Source organism: Schistocerca gregaria, unplaced genomic scaffold (assembly GCF_023897955.1).
Source record: "Schistocerca gregaria isolate iqSchGreg1 unplaced genomic scaffold, iqSchGreg1.2 ptg000703l, whole genome shotgun sequence".
In the NCBI taxonomy this organism is placed as follows: Eukaryota; Metazoa; Arthropoda; class Insecta; order Orthoptera; family Acrididae; genus Schistocerca; species Schistocerca gregaria.
Window position 1 is genome coordinate 35,001 of NW_026062081.1, and position 5,000 is coordinate 40,000.

Sequence of the window (5,000 nt, forward strand, 5' to 3'; positions counted from 1 at the left end):
TTCTTCATCGACCCACGAGCCGAGTGATCCACCGTCCTGGGTGATCTTTTCCTTTTCAGTCTCCCACTGTCTCTTTCAAGACAGTAGCATTTGCGGGACTGAGGCGTCTGACGGCCCCTGTTCCACTATTTTTTTTTGTGTCCAACGGCCTCACAGCCGATGGGCGTCGTACGGCTCCACACCGGAGCGGACAGGCACTCGGGCGAACGTCATTCAAAACCGGCGCCAGGCGCCAGGTACCGCAGGCCAGCCGCTCCAGAGCTTCAGCGCTCGTACCACACAACAACAACACTTCCGCTAGTTTTGAGAGGCACGCGTGGTTCCGCACGCGGCGCACGGCCACTGCCGTACAGGTAGCGTGTTGCGCGACACGACACGACACGCACATCGAAAGACATGCAGTCTAGTCGGTAATGATCCTTCCGCAGGTTCACCTACGGAAACCTTGTTACGACTTTTACTTCCTCTAAATGATCAAGTTTGGTCATCTTTCCGGTAGCATCGGCAACGACAGAGTCGATGCCGCGTACCAGTCCGAAGACCTCACTAAATCATTCAATCGGTAGTAGCGACGGGCGGTGTGTACAAAGGGCAGGGACGTAATCAACGCGAGCTTATGACTCGCGCTTACTGGGAATTCCTCGTTCATGGGGAACAATTGCAAGCCCCAATCCCTAGCACGAAGGAGGTTCAGCGGGTTACCCCGACCTTTCGGCCTAGGAAGACACGCTGATTCCTTCAGTGTAGCGCGCGTGCGGCCCAGAACATCTAAGGGCATCACAGACCTGTTATTGCTCAATCTCGTGCGGCTAGAAGCCGCCTGTCCCTCTAAGAAGAAAAGTAATCGCTGACAGCACGAAGGATGTCACGCGACTAGTTAGCAGGCTAGAGTCTCGTTCGTTATCGGAATTAACCAGACAAATCGCTCCACCAACTAAGAACGGCCATGCACCACCACCCACCGAATCAAGAAAGAGCTATCAATCTGTCAATCCTTCCGGTGTCCGGGCCTGGTGAGGTTTCCCGTGTTGAGTCAAATTAAGCCGCAGGCTCCACTCCTGGTGGTGCCCTTCCGTCAATTCCTTTAAGTTTCAGCTTTGCAACCATACTTCCCCCGGAACCCAAAAGCTTTGGTTTCCCGGAGGCTGCCCGCCGAGTCATCGGAGGAACTGCGGCGGATCGCTGGCTGGCATCGTTTATGGTTAGAACTAGGGCGGTATCTGATCGCCTTCGAACCTCTAACTTTCGTTCTTGATTAATGAAAACATACTTGGCAAATGCTTTCGCTTCTGTTCGTCTTGCGACGATCCAAGAATTTCACCTCTAACGTCGCAATACGAATGCCCCCGCCTGTCCCTATTAATCATTACCTCGGGTTCCGAAAACCAACAAAATAGAACCGAGGTCCTATTCCATTATTCCATGCACACAGTATTCAGGCGGGCTTGCCTGCTTTAAGCACTCTAATTTGTTCAAAGTAAACGTGCCGGCCCACCGAGACACTCAACAAAGAGCACCCTGGTAGGATTTAAACGGGGTCCGCCTCGGGACGCGAAAGCACCCCTTCGGCTCGCCCCACCGGCAGGACGTCCCACGATACATGCCAGTTAAACACCGACGGGCGGTGAACCAACAGCGTGGGACACAAATCCAACTACGAGCTTTTTAACCGCAACAACTTTAATATACGCTATTGGAGCTGGAATTACCGCGGCTGCTGGCACCAGACTTGCCCTCCAATAGATACTCGTTAAAGGATTTAAAGTGTACTCATTCCGATTACGGGGCCTCGGATGAGTCCCGTATCGTTATTTTTCGTCACTACCTCCCCGTGCCGGGAGTGGGTAATTTGCGCGCCTGCTGCCTTCCTTGGATGTGGTAGCCGTTTCTCAGGCTCCCTCTCCGGAATCGAACCCTGATTCCCCGTTACCCGTTACAACCATGGTAGGCGCAGAACCTACCATCGACAGTTGATAAGGCAGACATTTGAAAGATGCGTCGCCGGTACGAGGACCGTGCGATCAGCCCAAAGTTATTCAGAGTCACCAAGGCAAACGGACCAGACAAGCCAATCCGATTGGTTTTGATCTAATAAAAGCGTCCCTTCCATCTCTGGTCGGGACTCTGTTTGCATGTATTAGCTCTAGAATTACCACAGTTATCCAAGTAACGTGGGTACGATCTAAGGAACCATAACTGATTTAATGAGCCATTCGCGGTTTCACCTTAATGCGGCTTGTACTGAGACATGCATGGCTTAATCTTTGAGACAAGCATATGACTACTGGCAGGATCAACCAGGGAGCTGCGTCAACTAGAGCTGAGCAGCCGGCCGCCCGGGAGTGTGTCCCGGGGGCCCGCGCGAACACGCAAGCGTCCGCTCAATTATTCTGCAAACAGGAGGAGGCCGAGCTCCCCTGCACGATACACCTCGAAACCCTCTCAGGTCCCGGCGGCGCGCAGCGCCGTCCTAGGTACTTGGTCGGTTTCGAGAGAGGCGCAATCGCCCGGAGTTAGGCGAGTAGACGGTTTTAGTGCGAACACCCTTGCTCCCAACTGAGCTTGCCGCTGCCGACAGAGGCCCGGGAGCGTGCTGTCGTGGCATTGCCGGCGGGAGACAACACGCGCCACCTATGGTGACCGGCAGCTCCAACGCCAGCGCCACACAAGGGCAAAGCCCCACTTGGGTGCAGAAGCGAACTCTCCCAGCACAGCGCACGCGCCAACACGTCCGCACAACTGCGATACAAACCACCTGCGAGAACCGCTGGGGCGACCGAGCAGCAGACGGCGTCGCGGCGCCGAGTGCCAGGCGGCGGCGCATCCTCAACGCACACAGTCCTCAATCAGACCAGCACACTGCAGATGTCCACCGCGCTTCGCACCGGGCTCGGCTGAACCAACTTTGGCCGCCAGGCGCCGCGTGCAGGGTGCGCCGCAGCGTAGCTGCGCCGCCTGCCGAGCCCGTCGGCTGGCGCTCCTGCCACTCGGCGCCCCCCACCAGCCGCCTGTTGCGCGTGCGCCCACGCAGCGCGCGGCCAACACGCCGGGCGGCCCCCCTTCACCGGCCGGGAACAGTCCCACCAAGCCACCGCCGCGTATCGCTTCATACCCACATGGGCCTAGTCACGTGTGTGGATGTGGCGGGTACCGCTGAAACAACCGGTTAATAGCTGTACCGATCGTCGCCATCACAGATTCACCTCCAGCGTGAACAACCGCTCAACAACGGATTTCCAGTTCATTTGCGTATCTTGGGCAGTAAACGTAGATGTCCACCTACATTTGCGAATTCAACAATTCTTGCATGCCAGGATGTCATGTGTCACGACACGCTACATCAGACCACATACACACTGCGACATGTGCAGAAGAGAACACGTGGAAGGTGGCCCGCGCACGTATGCGATGTCCCTTCCGCGATCCACTGTCAACCGGCATCTGCGGCATGTCCCAGATATGGAACGCGGTCCACCAGGGTAGCACTTTGTGTGAGGCAATACGACAAAGTCGGAATACACGCGTCACTACATCACACGGCTCACGCTGACCTGACCTGACTCACCGCACCACCACCCCCAGCGACCCAGGGTGACATACAATGCGTTCGTACGTTCCTCCCACACGCCTCTACGGCGTACCACAGTGCAACCTAGCTGTTATTGGGAGACGAGACAAGTAGCATCGAGCACAACATATGGAAATTGAGATTCGACACCGTTGGGCACAGCCAGCGTACGGTCACACGTATCACACTACTTCACTCTGTACGTAACTACCGATGATCGGTACAGCGTGTGGGTTACGCGTACGACATCAGCGGACAATGGACACAGACCATACCACGACGTACACTGAGGGCGTCGACATCTGAACGCAACTGAACAGCTGCGAGGCTCATTTAACACTCAAACGCCAGACCGACCAGCTTGAGAGGACGGAGACACAAAGAGAGGGGCAGAGGGGGGGGGGGGGGGGGCGATATAGTCCTATTGCAGTACAATTGACAGTGGATAGCGGGAATATGTGGAAAGTAAGCAACACTCGCAAGACATCTACATGAGGATAACAACGACACCAGAGATTCCGAGCAGTGAACTATGTTAGGCAAAGGGACAACGTGGGTTAGGTTAAGGGACAACGTGGGTTAGGTTAAGGGACAACGTGGGTTAGGTTAAGGGACAACGTGGGTTAGGTTAAGGGACAACGTGGGTTAGGTTAAGGGACAACGTGGGTTAGGTTAAGGGACAACGTGGGTTAGGTTAAGGGACAACGTGGGTTAGGTTAAGGGACAACGTGGGTTAGGTTAAGGGACAACGTGGGTTAGGTTAAGGGACAACGTGGGTTAGGTTAAGGGACAACGTGGGTTAGGTTAAGGGACAACGTGGGTTAGGTTAAGGGACAACGTGGGTTAGGTTAAGGGACAACGTGGGTTAGGTTAAGGGACAAATTGAGTTAGGTTAAGGGACAAATTGAGTTAGGTTAAGGGACAAATTGAGTTAGGTTAAGGGACAAATTGAGTTAGGTTAAGGGACAAATTGAGTTAGGTTAAGGGACAAATTGAGTTAGGTTAAGGGACAACGTGGGTTAGGTTAAGGGACAAATTGAGTTAGGTTAAGGGACAAATTGAGTTAGGTTAAGGGACAAATTGAGTTAGGTTAAGGGACAAATTGAGTTAGGTTAAGGGACAAATTGAGTTAGGTTAAGGGACAAATTGAGTTAGGTTAAGGGACAAATTGAGTTAGGTTAAGGGACAAATTGAGTTAGGTTAAGGGACAAATTGAGTTAGGTTAAGGGATAATCTGGTACAACCACAGTTAGGTTAAGCGATAATCTGGTACAGCCACAGTTAGGTTAAGCGATAATCTGGTACAGCCACAGTTAGGTTAAGCGATAATCTGGTACAGCCACAGTTAGGTTAAGCGATAATCTGGTACAGCCACAGTTAGGTTAAGCGATAATCTGGTACAGCCACAGTTAGGTTAAGCGATAATCTGGTA

At 53.5% G+C, this 5,000-nt stretch overlaps 2 non-coding genes across 2 annotated transcripts in view; both read right to left on the bottom strand.

The window, feature by feature from the left end:
* LOC126320159 (5.8S ribosomal RNA) overlaps nucleotides 1–43 on the bottom strand; it is a 155-nt gene extending 112 nt beyond the window's left edge. Inside the window, exon 1 of the ribosomal RNA XR_007557906.1 lies at nucleotides 1–43. This exon is cut by the window's left edge and continues 112 nt beyond it. This is a non-coding gene — a ribosomal RNA (5.8S ribosomal RNA).
* Nucleotides 44–411: 368 nt separating this feature from the next.
* On the bottom strand, nucleotides 412–2,304 carry LOC126320154 (small subunit ribosomal RNA). Its single transcript, XR_007557901.1, has one exon. It is a non-coding gene; the product is annotated as a small subunit ribosomal RNA (ribosomal RNA).
* Between the last annotated feature and the right edge of the window lie 2,696 nt (nucleotides 2,305–5,000).